The sequence below is a fragment of the Aethalodelphis obliquidens genome, unplaced genomic scaffold, assembly GCF_003676395.1.
Source record: "Aethalodelphis obliquidens isolate GAN/ISIS:26980383/991018 unplaced genomic scaffold, ASM367639v1 scaffold55, whole genome shotgun sequence".
NCBI lineage: Eukaryota > Metazoa > Chordata > Mammalia > Artiodactyla > Delphinidae > Aethalodelphis > Aethalodelphis obliquidens.
In genome coordinates, this window is record NW_020837999.1 from 7653568 (window position 1) to 7678771 (window position 25204).

General features: G+C 41.2%; 1 long non-coding RNA gene across 1 annotated transcript; it reads left to right on the plus strand.

Moving 5' to 3' along the window:
* Window positions 1-7963: 7963 nt before the first annotated feature.
* Window positions 7964-24204, plus strand: LOC113609206 (uncharacterized). Its single transcript, XR_003428557.1, has 3 exons — window positions 7964-7974; window positions 11147-11150; window positions 24101-24204. It is a non-coding gene; the product is annotated as an uncharacterized LOC113609206 (long non-coding RNA).
* The last annotated feature ends 1000 nt before the right edge of the window (window positions 24205-25204 follow it).

Sequence of the window (25204 nt, forward strand, 5' to 3'; positions counted from 1 at the left end):
AGCCTTCTTCAGCCTGAGTCTGTAACTGACTGCATGAAATAGTCTCTTTCCTGTCTCTCGTTATCAATCAGAAACACCTTTTTGGCCTACATACACAAGCAATTTCCACTGCTTTAAGTTATTGAGAGTCTAGGATTTTTTTTTTTTCAGTAACTAGGATTGCTCAGCTAAAACAGTTGGAGAGAATAAGAAATTGACTATATATAGAACAACTCACAGAGCCATATTTAAAATCTCAGAGCATCAAGGAATCAGATCGTAAATCTACCTTTATCATTTTTTACACCTGTTGTACCTCTAGACATAGCTTGAAACTTGTGAAACTGTTGGTCTGGTTCCTAACTATGCTGGGATTAATGCGTATTGGTGGGGAATAATCCTGTTTATATTTGTATTAAAAATACAAGTGGTCAAATGTAAGCTTTACATCACTTCTGTAATTTGGTGACACTTGCTTTTGTGTACTTTCTAATGTCGTTGTACAGGTTAAGTCAAGCAATATGGCAGTACTACAAACATTATTCTTCAGAAGTCTAAATATGTTATACAACAATTTAAAAAGTCTTGCATACAAAGAGCAGTGGGGTCTTCAAATCAATTATTTTGCAAGGGGCTTTTCCTACTTTAAAATCATAGAATCATGGTTATGATGTTAACAACTAATTTTCATGGAGCTTATATCTTGCCATGCACTGTTTTAGGCGCCTGGAGTACAACCTTATTCACCACTACGCCAAAGAGACCTTAGACTCCACATCTCTGCTCAAAAGAGATTATAAATGACTCACTTGGAGTTTTTACAAACAAAAAAGTCTCTAGATTCCTTGCAGTAGTGATCAAGGAGAGAGATGAAAACTTCACCACTGACTTGTCTGGTTTAATTCATTACCTATGCTTTATTTGCAAGTCAACAGTTAAGGTGTCCTTTGTAACCTAGCCAGTCTGGTGTGCTAGAATAAGAGATGTACTTAAGGTAAGACCCTTGGGTTCCGGAATAAAGTCTGCCACACACGTCGCAACCCTGGGCCTTAGATCTGTAATTTCTTGTCCTAATTCTTATTGTCAAGAAGTTCTAAATCTATGGGATGGATAAATCTGTCAGTATAATCTCTAAAACTTCTGAATCTAACATTCTACTAGAGGACCAGCCATATTTAAGGGGAAAAGGTACCACCAGCACTGCCACCAGCACCACTACCATCAGTGTTGTCATACATCTACAGGCAATGGGATAGTATGGTGGCTAGAAACAGATGTGAAAACCAGATGACCTCTTTGAATCTTGGTTTTACCATTCATTAGCTGTGTGAGCTTGGGCAAAATACTAGACTACTCTATGCCTCAGTTTGTTCATCTGTAAAATAAGGAGGAGAGTAATAGTTACTTCATAGAATCATTGAGGAGATTAAGTTATTTCATGTATGTAAAACATTTAGAAGAGTGCCTGGCATATAATAAGCACTGATTACATATTAGCTATTATTGTTATGGTTTTAGGGTAACTTATGTCACTGGGGAAAATATAAGGCCACTGAGGTCGCATATTGCTGCCCCCTCTCTCTATATATAAAGAGCATGGTCATAGGTGGCCAAAAAGCATGGATATTTTGACTCTCTGTGGGTGAGGGCTTTTAAACATGAGGAAGTATTGCTAACATTCTGATTCTTAAGTTGGATGGGGGTAATGAGTGTTTTATTACTGTGTTCCATAATGTACATATTATTTTGCATGCATCAAATATTTCATCAAAAACAATAGGATTTGTGAAGTCTTATTTATGAATTTATATAAAATTATATAAATGGATGTGCATATGTAATATGAATGGTTTTATAACATTTAAAAACTCATGGGACAAGCACTCTGATTACCTCAGTTGTAGAGTGACATCCAAAGAGCTGAGTTAAATGCAACGTTGGCTTGCTTTGCCCAGAAAATGAGACTGAGTGGGGATGAGCCATATCAAATACAATGGTAAGTGGGTGAGATTTGTCTTTGATGCCAACAAGATCCTTGTCTTTACTCTTTTATGCTCCTGGTTTTCCTTCTGGTCTCACATTCTATACTTATCAAATCACACTTTTGGGCCACCATCACCTATTGCCTGGTTTTATTCAACATCCTCCTAATAGGTCCCCTTGCCACCAATCAAGTCTCCTCCAATCCTGTCTCTACCCCGCATGTAAGAGGTCCTTTTGAAAATACAACTTTGACCAGGTCACTTCTTGGCTTGAAACTCTTGGATGAGTCTCCATTGCCCTCAAGGTAGAATTAACATGGAATGACATAGCAAAGACTACTAGTTCCCTTTAATATTGTTTTCTCCTTCTTCCTTACTAACAGAACCTTGATTTTGTTAGGGAGAGCAATTGTGCTCAACTAAGAAACTACATTTCCAAGCACTCCTTACAGATAGGAATGGTTGTATGACTAAATTCTGGCCAGTGAGATATAAGCCAAAATGTCAAGTGTGGCATCTTGAAAAGCTCCACCAAAAGGAAACTAACTCAGGGGGACTGTAACCTGTTGCTTTTTCTCTCTCCTTCCATCTCCTTGACTGAAAGAAATAGTGGCTCAAGCTGAAGTGGCCATCGTGAGACCTTGAAATGGTCTTGTGGAGAGGGGTCCTGCCATAAAGATGGCAGAACTGAAAGTAAGAATGAGCTGAAATCTTTGATGGTTCCTCCATCATGGAAATAGTTTGGACTGTCTACTTCTGGATTTGTTTTACATGAGAGAAAAATAATCCACTATCTTATTTAAACGGTGTTTTGGTGACTGCCATTTCTCACATCCATACATAATTTCTAAATGATATTCGTGGCTTAAGGTCTGGTATTTATCTCTTCAGCCTCATATTCTACCCACTTTTGTCCTCAACCCTCAAATACCTATATCTAAAGCATAAAAAATTAGTTTCAGTTGCTTAAGCCTGTTTTCTAATCTCTCTGCCTAAAATGCTCTCTTCCCTCCCTTTGACTAGTTTAATGTCTACTCTTCATTCTAGTCTTAATTATCACTTATTCCAGGAAAGCTTCCTTTTCATTCTAAGTCTAAGCAGTTATCCTTCCTACCCATTTCCATTAAATCCTATACCTTCTATCCTGTCTGGTATCAACTGTAATTGATAAATTGCTTACCTGCTTCCTTTACTAGGTCTTAGGGTCAGTGATAGCAAGAACTGTGTCATGTCTACAGTTTTATCTCTAATATCTACTGCAATATCTAGTGAATGAATGAATGAATTCATACCAAAATGAAAATTATGGATTTATCTGCATGAGCTTCTTCTAATAGGGCTATTTTCCTGTAAAAAGAGGTCAGAGTGTAACTCATATGAAAGAGGTGGGTGGTCCTTTTGGTCCCCCTGATGTCACATGATGTAGCCTTTTGTTCCACAGAAGCAAGAGAAAATAGCAGATTTCCACTTTTGTCTATGATTTGCCTTTATCAATATGCACTCCTCACTCTTCCTCCTTCTCCTCTTTTCCCACATACCATGGCTTAGAGGAAAATTCAATCAAGGATGGTTATTTCTTCAGGGAAAATATCATCTCTAATTTAAACCAAACAAAACCCAAGGGATCGGGCTGGCTCTTTTGAGGTTGAGTAATGGGTTTAGAGGAGAAAGTCACCATGTGCCAAATATTGCACTGATACCGTCAACTCTTTGCGTAAATTTGACTTTTTTTCCCCAGCTTTTGTTACTCACACTTTCATGATCTCTTTTTCCTTTCTGAATAGATAATAATTTGCCAAATGTTAACTTGCCTTGGGGTCTGTGTCTATGGAGAGACTGAAACCTGGCAGGAAGTATTTGTTTGCCAAGAGTGAATTACACTGCTTATGATTTTCTTGAATAATTTTGTGTTTAAAATAACTAACACAAAATTGTTACTTAAAACAAGCCAAGTTCCCCAACACAAAGATGAACAAAAACTTAAGGAAATCCCACAACATGAAACTTAGTATTGTCAAAAGAAGTCATTGTAAGTTGGAGCTCCCCGAGACGTCTTCATGGATGTGGTAAGCTGTAGATGGATATTAAGATTTCTGATTGAGTAGCAGAAAAAATTAAAATGCTAGGCAGCTTGCCCTGCAACTTGCAATCTTTGTGGATCCTAACAGGCAGAAAACTTCTATTGCCAAGAAGAGTTACAAAACCTAGACATTCCTCAAGGCTTTGGAAAAAAGTCAAGAATTACTCCATAGTGCAATAAACAGGATGAGAAGCCAGAATAAACCAGAATAAGGACATCTGTCATTTGTGGCTGTCCAAAGTCTTTTAAATAGACTCTATACTTTGATTGTTCTCCTGTTATGATTCCCACCTTTGTTGAATAGGATGGTGCTGGCATGTAATCTAGATTCCACCAATCAGACACGTAACTTTGGAGTAAATAATGTAAGGAAAAGGGCTGGGTGCAGGTGGCAGTGGCTTGGTTCTGGGACCAGTGTTGAAAGTGCTGTTCTGTGGTGAAGTTTTGGGAGGAGTTTTTGGAAACTCAGCCATAAGTTTATTTCTCTGGACCCTTGAGCTACCTAATATCCCATAATAAATTCCTTTTCTGCTTAAACTAGCTATTGATAGTTTTTGCAACTAAGAGACCTAGCTGACATTCTGTTGCCTCTTGATAACATTTGTGGGTCTTGGCTTTAGAATTGCCCTTCATCCCTCACTGGTTATCGAGTGGATCACATGAAGTTGAAGCAGTAGAGTCACCATGTATAACTCATGATATAAGCAGAGTATGAGTTCATTGCCTCCCTCCATCCCTTTAATGTTTCTTCAGAGGAGGTACTCTTTCCTATTCTCCTATGAAAACTCTAGTGGATCCCAAGGCTTTTATGTTCAGGAGGTAGGGTTGCTTCAAGTAACAAACACAGTCTGAAGTCGGTAATTAGAATATCCAGGAGGAGATATTAAACAGATATCAAAATGTGATTTAATGGCTTATCTCCTCCTACTCCTGGATCAGCCTGTCTCAGCCTGGAAGCTTCTAGTAGGGAAGGGGAATGTGGTTGGCTGTTTCTCCATCTCCCTATCGATACTCTCATCCTTCCCCAACCTGCTGGTCTGGGAGTGTAAAAGGGATAGAAAAAGCATCAGTTGAACCGACCAAATAGAGTCAGTTTATATATGGCAGCTGTTGAAAGCAGAGTCTTTCATGAAGCACTTTGGTGGCTCTTTGGAAGCCAAGATCAAGTCTCTCAGACTTCAAGTTCCCTTGTCCTGAGAAGACACTTCCCTAATCTCGATGGTTACTTGTGCTTCCTGTAGTTTCTGGTAATCTGGCTTTCATCTCCAACTTTTTGCTGGGGTTCTGCTGCCTCTTTAGGAGGCTGTATAGGACAAGCACTCAAGATGAGCTCTCACATCTGGTTCCCATCAATATCGCTTGCCCTGACAAACTCTGGTAGTGTTGGCTAATCTCAATGTAACAGTACGTCCCCTGTCCTTGCCACCAGAGCAGTTGGCTCATATTTTGAGTTGATATTCTCTGGGTGGACATTAGACTGCACACCCTTATGACCTATAGAGGTCACATGTTAAGCTCTTTCAGTGGCCCCGTGGAAGCCCACACCCCTCTTATGAGGGAGATGAAGGGGCATGTATCTCTTTCTAACATCTTGTTATAGAAATAAAGGACAGGTAAATGTTTTGTTAAAGATAAAATTCTTTCAAAATCAAACTAAATTCAGCAAACATATGTGCAGTGAGTAGCGAGTTAGGCCCTGGGGATGCTGAAATAAATAAAATATACTACTTCCTCCCCATGTAGAATATTTATAATTGCAAACAAGAAATTGCAAAATGGCATGTGCCAGGGAGAAATGGTGGCATAAATCACTCTGCTGGAATGATTTGGTCAGCGGAGTAGATACTTAAGGAATGAGTAATGACATAAAGAGAGAGTATACCACACAAACTCAATGGGAAATGTCTGGATGTATGAGTGGCATGGGAAACTTTGAAATTGAGAGAGAAGATTATGCTAGGAATCCGGCTCATTGAAGGGAGAGTTTCCCTTTCATTTGCTACAGAGAAGTTTTAGATTTTACACTTCGAGTGACATCTAGGAGGCTCATGGCTTCAGATATCTGCATACTTTGTTCACCTTTAGGTGTCTACATAAGTTTGAGAACATATACTGAGGACATCAGAAAATACAAACAAGACTTTTGCTTCTCTAAAATTCTCTCAGGGAAAATAGAAAACAAGCACAAGGAATTTCTCAATGAGTAGAATTAGTTTCCTTGGATCTGAATAAATTAACAATAGAAGAAATTCTCCAGGTTATATTCTCTGGTCACAGTATAATAAGGTGAGAAATAGTTATTAGTAATACTTTATTGCTATTTCTTTTATTGATGTAAGAATTCAAATGAATAACAGGAATACCATATGGAAAATGTTTAAAAATCTCCAATATAACCACTAAAATAAGACATAAGCCAATTACTTAATAACAGACGTTGGAGTAAATAACAAAAACTGGAAATCTTCGTAATACAGAAAGTCTTGGGGATGGAGTCACAGAAATACTCAGAGGTCAATTCATAGTTGTCAATGCTTTCACTGTTAAAAAAAATAAAGAGCAAATAAACAAAGCATTTACCTTGATTATATAGGGGAAAAAACACATTAAAAGTCTTAAGAAAACTAGCAGAAATGAAGTAAAACAAAAGCTGAAAAAATTAATTGTTAAGAAAAAAATGTTGGGACTTCCCTAGTGGTCCAGTGGTAAAGAATCCACCTTTCAATGCAGGGGACGTGGGTTCGATCCCTGGTCAGGGAACTAAGATCCTACATGCCACAGGGGAACTAAGATCCTACATGCCACAGGGCAGCTAACCCTGCATGCCACAACTACTGAGCTTGCGTGCCTCAACTAGAGAGTCCATGTGCCGCAAACTACAGAGCCCACGTGCTCTGGAACCCGCACGCCAGAACTACAGAGCCCATGTGCCCTAGAGCCTGCACGCCACAAGTAGAGAAGAGAAAAAACCCACAGGTCACAACTGGAGACAAGCCTGCGTGCTGCAATGAAGAGCCCGCGTGCCACAACGAAAGATCCTGCATGCCTCAACGAAGATCCCACGTGCTGCAACTAAGACCCGACGCAGCCAAAAATAAATAAATTTTTAAAAAAGAAAAAAATGTTAAAAGCAGAAACAACAACCCCAAGAGCTATAATTACACTTAGAAGACTGCAGATTTTATCAAGGAAAGAAAATGGAAGAAAAGGAAGAAGAAAAAGGAAGAAAAGCAGAAAAAACAACGTGGAAGAGACTGTTAGCAAGGGTTCCCTGAACCAAGGGGGAGGAAACCTGTCCAAGGGGACGGTGGCAGAGTCTCAGCATTGCAGGGCAGATGACACAGGTAATCAGAAGGCCGAAGCAGAGCTTCCAGCCTTTTTGCCAATTAGGGACCCTTCTCAGGCAGGCACCGAGAATAAGGAGCTCCACCTGAGACAAAGACAGAGAGAAGGAGTGGCAACGGCCCCTCAGGGTGAACCCCACACATTGGGGAGTGATGATGTTCTGTTATCTTTTCCATTTCTTCTCTGGTAGTTGATGGTCTGGATCATGAGAGGCCCCTACTGTGCTCCTCAGAGTTGGGAGTGAGGAGAGTGAGATTTAACACAGGGAACAATTGAACACCATTTAACACAGTGGGAGGCAGGTGTCCTCACTCCTGGGACTGGGACTGTGGCTGTAGCTGTAGTGCAGTAGCTGTAGCTGTAGTGAGAAGTCAGGAAGCTCCACCAGGTGGGTGACCAAACAGAGGAATGCTGTGCCCATCATCCCAAACGCCTCAGTGCTTATATCCCCACAACACTGGGGCCTCTCGGGCGCTGGATCACTGCGTCCAGTTGCCACCACTGTCTTGAAACACTCGTGTCTCAGGACCATACTCGCCAGACAGAGCTGCCGCAGGAAGATGGCCTTGCCTCCCTTCTGCCTTCCAAGTTTCACAGGAGAGCCCAGGCAGAAGTTCAGTCACATCCAGGACCTCAGCTGAGAAAGAGTCTGGGAAATGTGGTCTATAGTTTTTCAGATTACCAACCAATCCAAACCCAACCAAACCACAGAAGGGGGTTGGAAACCAATGTCAAGTGCTGATGATGGTATTCAGCACAATGTGTCTAGATGTAGGTTTCCTTTCATTGACCTTGTTTGGGGCCTCAATCTGAGAGTAGATGTCGTTTATCTATTCTGGAAAATTCTCAGCCATTATGAACTCAAATGTTGCCTGACTTCTCTGGGTTCCCACTTTCTCCTGGTTTTTGGCCTCTGAAGATTCATCATTACTTTCTCTCCGTTCACTCACTGAAAAAAAAAAAAAAAAAAGTCTTTTTTGGGGGGAGTAATTTACCCAAAATGTTAGGTTGTTTTCAACCTTTCATTTGGACTCTACTGAATAATATAAGTAATAAAAATGTCCTGAGGTAAAATCTAATGTAGGTTTTATCACATGCTTAGTTTTCCCTCCTTCAACAATGAAAGTTTATTAAAGAGAAGCCAGGAGCTGAGGGACCATGGGGTTTATGGGGCTGTCTTTATGGTTTTTGTAGAGGCCAGGGCTGATCCACACTTGCTGGCTGAGGTTAACTATCAGGTCCAGCAAGGATGCCTTTGGACAGTGTTTAGTTAAAGCTAAATTTCGTAGGTAAATTGGTCTATGGCATACGTCAAAGCTTATTTCTCATTAAAGAGGAAAGCAGGTAATGGAACATCAGTTCTCAGTGACAGGGGAGAGAAGCAGCTTCTAACTCTCTTGGTGGTGTGGTTCAAGAGTGGCATGGACATTTCAGAGCCCTTGCCCTAGAGTTGCTAGACATGAACCATTAATTGGACATAACAGGTAATATATCTGAGAAGGAAGCAATGAGCAAACTGACCTGCAGCAAATAGACAAATAACAAGATTTTATTCCTCAAGAGGCCACATTAGGGAAGAGGTGCAAAACAGCTTCCAATAGGGGTTACTTGATGGGGTTCAGAAAACATTACTCTGAAACATGGTGCCTTGACATCATTGAATATTGGAAGCTAGAAAAAATAGAGACCTGACAGGTGCAGGGAGAATTCTGAATGTCCCCTTCTCCCCTGAAGCAGCCCTTTCTATACCTGCAGGAAAAAAGGATTCTTATTTCCAAAGATGGAGGGATGCTAAGAGGAATCCAGAGGAACATGTCTTGCTAAGTTTCCCAGTTTACTACCTTTAGCTCATATCCCTTTGTTCTATCATGTTTTTCCATGACTTCCCACTCTTCATTAAACCTAGTATAGAAACACTCAGGCTTAACTATTTCTTCAGGTTTTTATTTCCCTATAAAGGCTCCAGAGTCATGTAAAACTTACATTAAATAAATATGTATGACTTTTCTCCTGTTAATCTGTCTTTGTCAGTTTAATTTTCAGGCCCAGCCAAGGAACCTAATACTTTTTCCTCCCCTGCACTTAAGTGGAGACACTCCTGCAGCAGTTCATAAACATGCAATTAAAAATAATTTTTTCCCCTTACTGCAGGGCCATAATGACTCCAGGAAGAGAAAGGAAGTCTGTTCCCTAGTACCTGAACTCCTTACGTGCATTCTCTCACAGCTAGCAGGGGCACAGAGAACATGGTGACAAAGCCTCCTTGAGAGCAGAACCCACAGATACTTTCTACCCTTCCTCTGGGTCAGGGATATATGTATTCCACTAGATTCTGCCCATCCAGTTAAAGTGGCAAGGCATCCTAGCTGTTGATCTGGCTAAAGGCTAATGCTGGGGCCCAGGTCATGGCTGCTCTGGGCCTGAATCTTGTATGAGGCACAGAGGTGTAGAAGGGAGACGTAGTTCACTGATGCACAGCTGCACTCACTCAATCCCCTCCAAGCTTTCTCTGCCACATTACAGTGTGCTCATTAAAATATGCAGTTGTCCGGCCACTACCCTGTTTGAAATCCTTCAATGACTCCTTCATTACCTTCAAAGTAAAACCCAAATCTGTTATAGAAGATCGTTCATGATCTCAGCCAATGGTTACTTCCCCACTCCAACCATTCAAAACATTTTGGTTTCCCATGACTATATTTCATTGTTCCCAGTGTCTGGTCAGAGTAGACCATGCCCTGGGTGTCCCAAGCTGAATCAATGAATTCTCTGCCCAAGGACTTTTGGGCTTGAGGGGAGAGAGAGAGAGAGAGAGGAGGAGGAGAGAGAGAGAGAGAGAAGGAGAGAGAGAGAGGGAAAGATCACTTAGACCATCTCTGGTAGTTGCAAGAGGTCAAACTCAAGTGTTGGCAGGTGACCATGTTTTACCCCAATGTGGAGAAGACCACTCAGCAATGAGAGAAGATGAGATCCATGTGCAGAGAAACGTGAAAGAGACTGAAAGGGAGTCCTGGCAGCATTGAGTACCCAGCTCCAGTTGGGTTTCATTACATTGTTGACCTGGCTAACTCCTTATCCTTAAGAGTTGTGTGTGAGACATTTCACAAAAATAAGGACATGAGTTTCTGGTCTCTAGTGAGGGTGCCATAAAAAACATGCCATGTGGAGCACTTTCTTCAGTTAGGTCTGCTTGGAATAGCATTTGCCTGAAGGACTGAAGACATCCAGTTATTTCTAGATTGCCCTTGACTCAAAAACATGCCTGAAGAAAATTTTTTAACATTTTTTTTTTTCTTGAGACATTTATTTACTTTGTAAAAAAAACATTTTGAGGCTAGTTCTTCTCAGCGACTAAGACAAGATCCTGAGCTTTATGAAAATACCTGGTATTTGAAAACGGTAACGTGTTGGAGCATTCAATGGAAAAAAACTGCCCCCTAGGTACAAGTCCAGGCTAGCGATGTTTGGAATGCAAGAAAGAATCTAAGGAATTAAATTAGAACTCATTATTATCTGCAGAGCATGTCTTTTAGGCTTTGGGATTGAGCAAGTTTGTGCTGTTTGAAGTTGAGATGTGGAAACATGCACCCAAGAAATTTCCCTTTTGCTGTTAGCACAAGTCAATACCTGGGAAGCTGGTCGAGAAAAGGTGCAGTGAGGTGTGCCCTGTGATGACTCCTTCCTTTTCATTCACAAGAACCTGGCTCTGCTCTCCCCACTCTCAGGGCAGGAGGTGACTGAAGAGTCTGTACAAGGCTAGCAAAGTCAGGCAGAAAGTCCATGATGTAGCTCCGCACACTGCATCTGAGAAGGGAACCACTAGTTCAGTAAAACCAAACCTGAGAGAGAAGTGGGCAAAGGGAGAGGAGAGGAGCAGGGCGCTGGATCAGTGTAATAGGATGTTCATAGCTGGGTCTTCAAACTGGAGTCCCCCCTGAACCTACAGGTACACCAGAGATTAAAGAGAACATGCTGGGTTGTCCTTTCTGGACGTTCTTTATTAAAGAGAAAAAAAAAAATCCTTCTCAGACTTTACATAACAAGGAACCCAAAAAAAGGGAAGGGGGTAGGTTTGGTACTTGCAAAGCCTCCTTTAATTAGGCACAAGTCAGTGTTCCACTGGCATATTTTGCACGATTTCAAGAAGAATCATTATTCCAAGTCCTCAGGGTGGTAGAATTACCTTGGCACCAAACCCCAGGGGTCTACTCCAAGCCCCTGCATCTCTCCAGGAGCAGGAACCCAGCCTGGATCTCCTGGTATTAGGGAGGCAGGACCTTATGGGACCACTAAAGAATCCGGCAGTTGGGGGAATAAAGGCAGGTCAACAAAGGTTTGAGGGTGGGACAGGGCTCTGATGCGTGAAAGGAGGAGTCTGGATACGTTTCTGAGCCCAAGCCTCCCGCCTTTGCCTGGCTAACCCAGCAAGTCGCTGCAGCTCCTCAGGAGTGTGCCAAGTGAACGAAGCAGATATTTGGTTTCACTTTTTAAAGTAATCACAACTTCGAGAAACTGACAGAGGTAAGATCCCTCCAGGGCTTCTGCTTTGATGATGCAATTGGGGCTGGGAGGGAGCAGCTGTGATGCAAATAGCTTGGGCCAGCCCAGGAGGAATCTCTGGTGGGTGGAACAGTCTTTTGGTTAGGAAAAATAGTGGCATCCTTGCCCAGTGGGAGGAACAGGCAGCTCAGACTTGCTTTCTTGAATCCACCCACTGAATGGAGACACAGCTGCAAGGGATGAAATCCACGTTCCTGATCAGTCTGCTCCTCTGATTTTAAGGAGTAGATTCCCCCCCCCCCCCCCCCGCCTCTGTGGAAGGGTCTTTTAACCACCTTTAGCAAAGGATAAAATAACTTGTTCTTCTCAGGACAGAAAATTGATCCTCCAGATCTGTGCCAGCACCTTTATTTCACACAGCTGATTTGTGACCCACCTGGAAAATCAGGAAGCTGCAGCTCACAGGAGGCTCACCGTTAAAGAAAGTAGAAGGCAGCCCAGGCTAAACAAATGCCAGCCCTTAAACTGCTTGTGCAGGAATTGAAGAACAGACTTCCTCAGGGGGTTATTCTGTCCTTCTGTGTCAAAACAGAACTGCTGACTTCAGCGAAAAAGACACATGCTTTGCAAGATCATTTCCAGTACTGATGACAGAGTTACGTTGCTCCGCAGGGCCTCATACTTTCGTTTACTTAATTTATAAATCACACCCTGCCTTCTTCTCCCTCAAAAAAAAAAAAAAAAAAAAAAAAACTGTGGTAGCATATTACAAAAGCAAACAAAATGAGCATCATGTGATCACAATAGAAACAAGGTAAGACAGGTAGAGGGACATGTTTGGTTAGAAAATATGCCAAAAGGAAAATCAATATTATTTCCGTGAATTGTGCATTCAAGTGGCCAAAAGAAAGCAAAGGAAGAGCCAAGTAGCCAAAGAAAGAAGGAAGGAAGGTGTATGATCAAGCCACTCAGGATAGCTGTTCTCTTGCTCTCTGCACCAACCCCCCCGGGACCAGTGCCTGCTTCACCTATACCCTACTTAGAATGGCTGACCTTCATTACGTACTTGCCCCAGACCCCAGCTAGTGATTGTTCTAATCAAAGGGGTGGGGCATGCCCCTCTGCTAGTTTCCCTGGTAACTGAAGAGCCAACCGGATTTCAATTCCCACTATAATTGGCAATCTTCCCTTCCTCCTAGGAGGGAAGCCTGCCGCCATGTCCTGCTGGCCGCTGTGGGAAGTCGCTCCAGGACCTTGCTTCAAACGTGTAAGCTCCCCCATCCATGAAACCGTTAATGTCTCTGTTGCTGACTCTGGGCTTTCTTCCGTCTTAAAGTTGGGCAAGTGCAGGCTTTGTAGGCGTGCCGACTGCAGCCCAACAGGAGGAAAGAGGGAAGGGAGGAACCAACATTTACTGGATACCTCGCTCTTCTATCCTTGTGCTGGGCACTTATCTTATTTCCTCCAGTTCTTAGCACAGCCCTAGGAGAGACTGTTTCCTCTATTTTACAAGCGAGGACAGAGAGATTAAATACATCAGTCCAGGATTGCAGGACTAGTAGATGGGATTAGGATACAGCTTTTTTTTTTTTTTTTTTTTCTGTGGTACGCGGGCCTCTCACTGCTGTGGCCTCCCCCTCCGCGGAGCACAGGCTCCGGACGCGCAGGCCCAGCGGCCATGACCCACGGGCCCAGCCGCTCTGCGGCACGCGGGATCCACCCGGACCGGGGCAGGAACCCACGTCCCCCGCATGGGCAGGCGGACTCTCAACCACTGCGCCACCAGGGAAGCCCCGGATACAGCTTTTTTTTTCCATGCTCAGTGAGGCTCCGGGAAGACAGTGAGGCCCAGTGCTTAAAGAGTATGTTCTAAAGAACCAGCCACCTGGGTTCAAGTCCTGGCACCATCGAGTACTACCTGTGTGCCTTCCGACACATTCTTTAACCTCTTCCTGCCCCGTCTCTGAAATGGGGATAAAGAGGATTGCATGAGGAAATCTATAAAGCAAGTACTAGTATTTGGAATATAGTTAATGCTCGAAAACTGGTAGGAGTGGGTGGGGTACTGCGTTTTTATTTATTTAAAAATTTTTAAATTTTTTTTAGTTCCTGGATTTCTGCCTTAGTCTATTCAGACTCCTCTAACAGAAAACCATAGACTGGGTGGCTTATAAACATCAGAAATTTATTTCTTACGCTTTTGGAGGCTGGGAAGTTCAAGATTGAGGCACTGGCAGATTCCATGTTTGGTGTGGACTTCTGGTTCACAGACAGCTGTTTTCTCACTGTGTCTTCGCATGGTAGAAGGAGTGAGGGAGCTCTTTGGGGGTCTCTTTTATTAGGGCACTAATTCCATTCATGAGGGCTTCACTCTCATGACCTAATCACCTCCCAAAGTCCTCACCTCCTAATACCATCACATTGAAGCTTAGGATTTCAACATGTGAATTTTAAGGGGACACAAATCAGTCTATAGCAATATCTCTTTAAAAATAAGTTTGAAACAGTGTCTGACTTACATTCCTCTACCGTAATTATCCCTACATTTATGACTGCATACTCTATCACCTCTTACTGATAAGTATTATTGGTAATACTTTCTATAGAGAGAATAGAAAGATAATTCAATCTTTTATGGCTGATCAAAAAAAAAATTTTTTTTTGGTTTCTGTTTTGCCTAGATACTTTTTTTAATATGGATGTTACTTTTTAGAGCAGTTTTAGGTTCACGGCATGCTTGAAAGGAGATTTCTATATATTCCTATATTCTCTCTACCCCCACCTATGCGTAGCCTCCCCCATTATTAACAACGCCCTCTAGAGTGATACATTTGTTATAATTGATGAATTTGCATTGAGACATCATAATCACCCCCATTCTCTTGACAGTATCTTTCACAGAGCAGAAAATTTTAATTTTAATGAAGTCCAGTTTATCAATTCATTCCTGGATCATGCCTTTGGTGTGGTATCTAAAAAGTTATCACCAAACCTGAGGTCATTTCTGCTGTGTTTTCTCCTATGTTATCTTCTAGGAGTTTTATAGTTTTTCCTTTTGCATTTAGATCTGTGGTCCATTTTGAGTTAACTTTTGTGAAGGGTGTAATGTATGTGTTTAGATTCTTTGGTTTTTTGACATGTGATGTCGAGATGTTCCAGCACCATTTGCTGAAAAGACTATCTTTGCTCCATTGTACTGCCTTTGCCTTTGTCAGAAATCAGTTGACTATATTATGTGGGTCTATTTCTGCGTTCTCTATTATGTTCCATTGATCTATTTATCTATTCTTTTACCAATACAAAATTAGTTTTTTACTAATAGAAGCTGGGAAATTTTCTTTCATCTTCACCACTTGCTATTAAATGCCACAGCTATAACTTCTTGCCCTAAGATAAAGCCTAAGAGAACTCCAGCCCTGAGATCTCGAAGGACGTCTCCTCAGTAGCTGACAGCTGCTGCTTCAGCAGGTGGTCTGAATTGGTCAAGTTTTTCAGCTCCCAGTTTCCTGTCCCCGCTGGATGAATTTCCAGGGTATGAGAAGACTGTGAAGCCTGAATCATAGTGGCTCACAAAACAACATCTCATTCAGATTCTTCTCCTTGGGGTCAATGATAGAGTTCAGATGCCTGACAAGGGCCATAAGGGGCAGGTTGTTCCTGGGGCCAGGTGCATGTGTAGTAGTACTGGCAGCCCGTGGGCCACATGCTAGCCTTTCCTTGGCTGCCCCCTTCCCTGGTAAGGAGCTGGCAGGTCCAAGTGGATATGCCTACATGGAGCCTGTGGACTATACCATATTTACCTGCTTCCAGGCTTACTTGCTTGGGCTTTTCCCTGGGCCAGTCGTCTAGTGAGTGAACCACGCTTGTGTTGTGCCCTTCTTTAGGCCTCCGAGTTATCAGGGCAGCAGTTGACATCAAGGATGGAAAGGGTAGGGAGTGGGGAGTGCTGTGGACATACCTTGGATGTGTAAATTAAGGTGTGAGATCCCTCAGTGTGTAGGAAGGAGCCAAGGGCTGGAAGAGCAAGGGTAGGGGTGCAGCAATCTTCCACACCAAGTTTGAAGAGGCCAAGAATTCTGAATTTGTACCTGGCCTTCCAGATCATTATGAAGGCATATTTGTCAGAGTAATAGGACAGGACATATTTTATTTAACAGTTTGATACTTGATTTTAACTTTCACATAGCTAGGTGTATGGTATGAGGAAGACCATTTGTACTCTTTCCCATGGCTCCACAAATTTTGGGGGTGGACCTGTTGGTGAGTGATAGACATGGGACCACAATTCAGTATTCTGGGTTCCTGTGTTAAAGTCCTTTCAGCTCTTTTAATGAGCTTGGCTTGTCCTTACTAAAAACAACTGGTTTGTTGTTTCCTAGATTTCCTCTCGTTTTATCCTGCTGGTCAAGTGTAAAATCTGATGGTGAATCAGAGAAAGTATAGTTACCCTAAATTAAGTTAAAATGCAGCTTGCTTTGGGCACCCACTCTCCCCTGACTCTTCTCTTCCCAGGCACAGTACCTTGTGCTGTGGCCCATGAGCTCACCCTCTTTCTCCCTCTTTCTGTAAAATTCATCCAAGGGATGACCCAAGCTTAGGCCCAAGGGCTAGCCACAGAATTGCTATTTGCAGGGATAGAGACAGGGCTTGGACAGGCAGCCTGGGGTACTCACATGTGTTCATGGCTCATCACATTACAGAACAGATCCAGAGGTGGAAAGGGGAAGCAGACTGTGGGCTGGGGGTCCAGGGACCAGCTCTGTCATGCTACCACGTTCAAGAACAGAACTCTGAGCAGAATGTGAAAATTTGGAATTTGAACTTGGTTTTCCAAACTATTATAATCCATGTAAGATGATATAAAATATTTAATTTAACAGCCTCTTACTTTGACTTAGAACTTTCAAATATGTAGAATGTGGTACATAAGTCTTGATTTATCTTTTCACACCTGGACTTGAAACTGTTAGGAGTAGACATCTGCTTAGAAGGATTTTCTCCCTGTAGGCTATGCTTCTCTTCTTTCTGGATAAAGGCCTGGTGATTTCCATCCTAAAGTCTACTGTCAGAGGTGGATAGAGACTTTCAAACCTGACCACTGGCTGACCTTTACTTTCTTGCTGGTTTAAGCTAAAGGGGTCTTAGATAGATTTTCAAATTGGACCTCAGCTTGTATCTGACCTTCCATGTTTTCTTAGGTCCTTCCTGAAGTTTTCCCCTATCCTGGATGTGTTGAGAATTAGCAGAGGATAAAGTCCTCTGTACTCCACCCTCTCTTTTTTCCACTCCAACCTCAAAAACACATGCACACACATGCACAGAGCCACACAATATTCTTGTAAAAACTGGGGCTCCTTGTTCTCATCACTGAGGTTTTCTGGAGCTTCCTTCCTCCTCTTACTGCTCTAGGGCATTTTCCACTCAAAACCATTGACTTAAAAGAAAGAAAAAAAACACACCCTTGATAAAAAAAGAAAAGGGAAGGGTTCTTGTCAGAACATGGGAAACAAAATTCTGAAAATAGCTCAGATTCTCCTACAGACATGATGCAAGTGTTATTAAGTTGAGGAACTGTTAACACCAATGACATGATTGCTGATCCTTTGCTCTTTTTCTCATTCTTTCCCATCAGTATTTCCTGAAATCTGGGTTCTGGGCAGTGACCCTTGAATGCAACCTTGTAAACAAGCACCCACAATGCTTACAGGAAAATCTTAGAGCTATGGCCCCCTTTAAACTTTTATTTAAATATATTTGTAAATACAAAATTTAAATATACTAAATATGTAAGTGTATATTTAAATATATTAATAAATATAAATATATATATATATATATATTTTTTTTTTTGCGGTACGCGGGCCTCTCACTGTTGTGGCCTCTCCCGTTGCAGAGCACAGGCTCTGGACGCGCAGGCTCAGCGGCCATGGCTTACGGGCCCAGCCGCTCTGCAGCATGTGGGATCTTCCCGGACTGGGACACAAACCCGTGTCCCCTGCATCAGCAGGTGGACTCTCAACCACTGTGCCACCAGGGGAGCCCTAAATATATTTTTATAATATAAAATAATATAATTAAAATTATATTTTTATAGAGATATATACCAACTGGGGGCTTATTTACTATAAATACCTCTTTAAATTTTCCTGGTATGGGGCTTCCCTGGTGGTGCAGTGGTTAAGAATCCACCTGCCAATGCAGGGGATATGGGTTTGAGCCCTGGTCTGGGAAGATCCCACATGCCACGGAGCAACTAAGCCCATGCACCACAACTACTGAGCCTGCACTCTAGAGCCCTTGAGCCACAACTACTGAGCCCATGTGCCACAACTACTGAAGCCCACATGCCTAGAGCCTGTGCTCCGTAACAAGAGAAGTCACCACAATGAGAAGCCCTCTCACCACAACAAAGAGTAGCCCCCACTCGCTGCAGTTAGAGAAAGCCTGCGTGCCGCCATAATAAATAAATAAAATAAAAAGAAATTTCCTGGTATGGTGAAAGGGATTTAATGAGATAGAGATGGGATAAATGCAATCAGGAGAAAAATAAAAATTTAGGAACTAACCAGATGTTGCTGATAAAATTGGACACAACTCAATAGGTTTTAGGAGGCCAAAGACATTAAGATAATTCATTGGTCCATTCATTTATTCAACTAATATTTCTATTTTTGGTCCATTCATTTATTCAACTAATATTTCTATTTTTCTCCTTCTACTCTAACAAAAAGGATTAAAGCAGCTAAATTGTATTTATTGTGACTGGCAAGGACTGTGTACACTATTCTGGAAAATATAAGATTGTGACACAGCTGTTCAGAAGTTCAAAGCTGTTAGGAAAGGAAAACGTGTATCTGAGAAAGTGAAAACAATATAAGACTTTATCAGAGATACTGGCCCTGAGTTTTATCTCGTTTCCATTTCATATGTTATGTTATGACCAGAGTTAGCTTTCTAATATGAAAATCTCATTGCATAAATCTGCCTAAAACCGTTTGTGGGTTCTTGTTATTTATTGGAGAAAGTTGAAGTGCCTTAGCATTGTGTACAAAGTGTCCATGACCTTGTTCCTGGCTACCTTTCTGGACTCATCTCCAATCACCGCCTCTCCTCCCTGTGTGTAGAATGGGAGCTTCCAGAGAGCCATGACTATATCTTACTCATCTTTGACCTCCCAGTTTCATAGTGGAGGCTTCAGGAGCACTTTATTTTTAATTAACAGAGCCTTTTCCATCCATGAATCTTTTCTCTAAACTACTTTATGGTGGAATTTAACACATACAGAAAACTTCATAAAACAAATGAACACAAGTGTAATTACCACTTCACTCAAAAACTAGAACCTTGCTGGCTCACCAGAAGTCTTCTTCATGCACTTTCCTAATCACATCCCCTTTTCTCTCCCCAAAGATAACCACTCACCCCACCTATTCTCCTGTTCTCAGCTCAAGCCCACAATCCCCACACCCCACCTCACTTCTGGGATATTCTCCTGAACTCATACAGACCTCTGATAACTTCCTTTGTCTCTGATCTTTAAAGCACCTATTTTCTTTAGCATTCATTTGGCACCTAGTCACCTATAGCATCTCTTTATAAAGTTACATTTATGGTATTCTTCTTGTATTGTTTATATTATTTTTCCTTCACTGTAGATATCTTTATCTGTTCAAATACTTTTTGACGTCCACATTCTATATTGCTGTTGTCTATGTTTTACGTTTATAGTTAAATATTCATTAAGTATCTATAATGAGATCTTATTGACAGACATATCAAAGCGTGTAAGAGACAGGTTTACTCAACCCGATAAAGAGAAAGAGCCAAGTATAGTCTACACAGAGACACACAGAGAGAGAAAGAGAGAGCAAGGTATTGTTCTGATGTAGTGCACATAAGTATTCAAGAGTTTCACACACTGAAAATCATAATTTCTCTCTCCCCTATTGTTCCTTTCCTCAAACCAGAGCAAGTGTTAGGAAATCCAGATATGCTTCAGATATAATCTTCAAACAGATTAAGGTTTTGAGTAAAGAAGACATTTAGGATCAAGCAGTACCTGTGCTCTTTAGCATTTTACTTGAGAGGAAACATTGCCAGAACATGGGCCACACTATTGGTTGAACTCCTGACGTGGATACTCCAGGAAGGATTCCACATTGTCAGGGAAACTGGAAGAGATGACACTGAAAATCCTTTCCTACCTTATGATGGCATAGATGAATGAAAGCCATTGCCAATCTAAATATAATGATTAAGTCTGTAGTTTTACTTAGAAATTAAGTTGGTGCTGAAAGCTCAGGTCTAAGACATGGGATTGTGATTCAGCTAGCTCCCAGATTCCACCCACTAAATATGGTTAACACTTTTAGTCAACCTATATCCATCATTTCAACTCTTGGGTGGAATAATAAATGTTAAACATGTGAACGTGAATTATCTTTCCTTGCTTTTCACGTACTGTCAGTGACCACCCCTCCGTGTCACCTATACTTTTCTTGCAGAATTTTACTCATTCTTTGAGATTCAAATAAAACATATCATCCCGTATGAAATCTACCTTGATTTCTCATGAAAGTTAGGGCTTTGTCTATTCTGCTTAACAACACTTTTTTTCCTTAAAATACTCAACACGTTGTATTTCAGTGTATTTATCTGCCCCACAGAATTATAAGCTCCTCAACTTTAAGGGCTGGGTTTTATTTAGTACTAGACCTGTGGTAGGTGCTCAATAATTTGAGTGAACAAAAAGTACAGAGTAGAAAAATTTGAGACACAGAATCAAAAGTAATAAACACCCAGTGCCAGAATTAATATCTTCTGTTTTCCAGTTACTAGATTAGGTACTGAGAAAAGGCAAATAAAACACAGAACAGGCATCCAGAAGCTCACAGTCCAGTAGGGAAAGAAGAGAAGTAAGTGAACACATGAAATATTGTAGGAGGGAGGAAGATGGAGGTGGGTAGGGTGCTGTGGGAGCCCAGAGAACTGGTGTTTGACTCAAGAGGGGGAGTAGGAGCCAGATGTGCAAGCTGATTTACTAAGGACAAGCAGCCCGTCATATGGAGAAGGGGAAGAGGTAGGGGGCGTTCAAGGCAGGGGAACTTGAAGCATTGGAGTCCTCTTATGACCTTACATGGAGATTCCTAGCAGTGAGAACAAGCACAGAAATTTGCTTCTGTCAGGTTGACCATAGCCCTAGCACGTCTGTGGGGTGTACCAGCGAGGAAAAGAGAAAGGAGAGGAGAGCATACTTCTTCTGTCTGACTGGGAAAAAGTAAAAAGATGCAATTGGATCACGTGTGAACTTGTACTATACTTAGATGTACAAAGAAAATTAGCTTCTTTATTTTCTAGTAAATGGCTGATCTTCTTTACAGTCTCCTCACATCCCCTTGGGAGGGGAAGGCAGAGACTTTCAACTTCCTATTTCTTGCATCACAAGTTATACTAGTTTGAACAGTGTATTTTCAGTGACTCAGTCTCTTTTGGATAAATGCTTTTCAGATTTCCTCTCCCCATCTCTACTTCTGCCTCCATCCCTTGCTTTTTTTCCAAGGACAACCTCATGGCAACACAGAAGACAAATGATTGGAACTCATGTAGCATTCTCTAGAATCTTATTGGTCTCTTCTGGGTCCTGCCATGAGGCAGCCACTCAGCCTTTCAGGTACAGCTGGTTTTATTTGACGTTTTGGAGGATATGCAAGCATCTGTGACTAGAACTCACAGTCTAGGGCATTTATATGGTATTTTAAATGTGGCAACCACTTCATTCAGACCCTGGGTCTTAGCCTGTATGTTGCTCCAATCAGCACCTCAACATCTGGTCACATTTTTGAGTACCATGTATGGGCCTTGGGAAAGAAGGAGAGATACTTTAAGACAGTCTTTCTGGGCACCCTCCTTCAGGATCTTCAGGCATGTGCATCTGGATCTTTCCACTGGGTCCCTTTCCTTGGGGTTCATCCTGAGTGGGGGAAATGAAGAAATGAAAGATCTTTCCATAGTACTTAGTCAACTCTCTTTTCTTTCCCATAATCCACCAGGATAGAAGGGGCAATTGATCTACTTCTCCTTCCTGGCATAGACTTCTCTTACATAATATTCTCCTGTTTCCTTCTTAATAGAAGAGAAGTACTTCCATATTGTGGGAGAAACTATAATTTGAAAAGAAACTCTAAACTCTGAGTTGGCCAGGTCTGACTCTTGATGGAGTACAAATGGACATTGATTTAACACCCACACATATTATTCTAATTACACAGGCACAGCCAGGATAAAAAAGTAACACTTAAAGTAAGTGTTGTGGAATGGCAGAGTGAGATGGTGAAACTCCTTTCTCACAAAAACAGAAAATACAGGCAAAACAACTAAAATCATTTCACGACTTTAGAAATTAACCAAAACCACAGAACAAATTGAAAATTGTCTATGCAAGAGAAACTAAACTTCTGTAAGGTAGCAGTATCTATGTCATTTTAACATGGGCTATTCCCATCCCCCTTTCGTCTCCAGCCAGGTAGTGGGGTAGTCATGACAAGCCAGCAGTCTTGCAGCCAATGGAGAGGGATGACCAATTCTGGAACTTGATTAAAATACCCATCTGTATAGTACCATTGATATTTTGTCTGTATTTGCAGCTACCTGGAAAATTTTCATTCCCAGGGTGTTGGGGCTATTTGTTTTGACTCAGAGCTAGCTCAACAACAACTAAAAGCTCTATCCCCAGGATATTACCTGAAATAATAGTAATCTGCTGGCAACATCATAGCGGTTGGTCTAAGGCTGTGATTTCAGTTGAGGCAAAAAAGAGTATGACCAAAAAATATAAAGGAAGTCCTGGAGCTAGGTAACTAGAACTAAGGAACTTCAGAAAGCCCTGACATATTTCTGAGGATCTAGAAGGCAGTGTGTGTGTGTGTGCAGGACTTGACCTGAAAAGGAGAAGGCTTCAGCCATTCCAGTCCACATTTAGCTGACATTGACATTGCACAAGCAAGAAGTGAAAGCTAAGACTGCTTCATAAATTGCCTGAAATTTGAAGGCATGCCTTCGCACACAGATCCCTTTGGCAAAGGGTGAAAGACATGTAGACAAAGCATTTAAGGAAATCTTCCTATAGATCATTGGCTGGCCACAAGAATGACCCCTAGGAACTCAGATTAAAAATAAAAACAAGAACTTTAAAAAAGGCCTAGGAGAGAACTCATTGGCCACATATTTCAGAATACCGACAACAATAAGAAACTTTGGAGAGGAGGGTGATCTGATACCATAGTTGTTATATTATTCAATGTACTATCTAAAGTATCCAATTTCAAAAGAATTATGACACATGCAGAGGAAAATAAAAATATGACACATACGTGGATAAAAACAAAGGGAGCCAAAGAAAATGTCCCTGAGGGGGAACTGATAGTGAACTTGGTAGCCAAAGAATTTAAACCAACTATTATAAATATGTTGAAATAACAGAAGAATTAAAGGAAAGCATGACAATGATATCTTACCAATTAGACAATATAAATAAAAAGAAAAATAATCAAAATAAACCTCAGTAGACCTTCTGGAGTTGAGAAGTACAATCACAAAAATAAGAAAAGTTTAGTAGAGGTGTTAAAAACAAATCTGAGCTTGCAGAAGAAAGAATGTCAACTTGAAGATAGGTGAATTGAAATTATCCAGTCCTAGGAATAGAAAAAAAAAAAAAAGAATGAAGACAAATGAACAGCACCTTAGAGACCTGTGCATACAATCAAGCATATGAACATACGCAAAATGAATGTCTCAGGAGGAGAGAAGAGATAAAGGGGCAGAAAGAATATTTGAAGAAATAATGGCCCCAAACTTCCAAAATTTGATGAAAAGCATTATTCTACACATCCTAGAAGCTCAGTGAACTGTAAGATAAACTCTAAATGATCTACACAAAGACTCACCATAATGAAACTTTAGAAAGCCAAAGACAAGAAGACAATATTGAAAGCAGCAAGAGAGGTGACTCATCACATACAAAGGATCCTCATTAGAAACCATGGAGGTCAGAAGATGAGATGAGATGACATAGTCAAAATACTGAAAGAAACGGACTGTCAACCAAGAATTCTATATCCAGCAAAACTATCCTTCAAAAATGAAGGAGAAATTAAGATATTCCCAGGTAAACAAACTCTGAGACAATTTGTCACTAGCAGAGTTATTTAATAAGAAGTACTAAAGGAAGCCCTTCAGGCTGAAATAAAAGGACACTAGATGGTAACTCAAACCCATACAAAGAAATAAAGAGCACTGGAAAAGGTAAATACATAGCTAAATATAAAAGACAATATAAACATATTTTTGTTTCTAACTGTTTTATTCTTTTGTATGATTTAAAGGCAAATACAGGGACTTCCCTGGTGATGCAGTGGTTAAGAATCTGCCTGCCAATGCAGGGGACATGGGTTTGAGCCATGGTCTGGGAAGATCCCACATGCTTCAGAGCAACTAAGCCTGTGTGCCACCACTACTGAGCCTGAGCTCTAGAGTCCGTGAGCCACAACTACTGAGCCTTTGTGCCACAACTGCTGAAGCCTGTGCACCTAGAGCCTGTGCTCTGCAACAAGAGAAGCCACTGCAATGAGAAGCCCATGCACCACAAAGAAGAGTAGCCCCCACTCGCTGCAACTAGAGAAAGCCCATGTGCAGCAATGAAGACCCGATGCAGGCAAAAATAAATAAATAAATAAATAAATTTAAAAGACCAGGAATAAATTTAACAAAGGAAGTACAAGACTTGTACACAGAACACTACAAAACACTGTCAAAAAAAACGATTTAAGTAAATGGAAGGACATCCTATGTTCATGCATTGGCAGAGTTAATAGTGTTATAATGGCAATACTCTTTGTATTGATCCACAGATTCATTACAATCCCTGTAAAAATTCCAGATTCCCCTTTGCAGAAATTGGCAAGCTGATACTAACATTTTATGGAAATAAAAGGGATATATTGCCAAAAGAACCTTGGAAGAAAAGAACAAAATTGGAAAACTCATACTTCCCTATTTCAAAACTTACTACAAAGTTACGGTAATCAAGATAGTGTAGTACTGGAATAAGAATAGAAATATAGGTCAATAGAATATAAGTGAGAGTCCAGATATTAACTCTTATATTTATGGTCAGTTGATTTTTAATAAGGGTGCCAAAATAATTCAATGGGAAAATATAATCTTATCAATAAATGGTACTGGGACATCTGAATATTCACATGGAAAAGTATTAAGTTTGACCCCCTACCTCACATTGTATACAAAAATGAACTCAGAATGG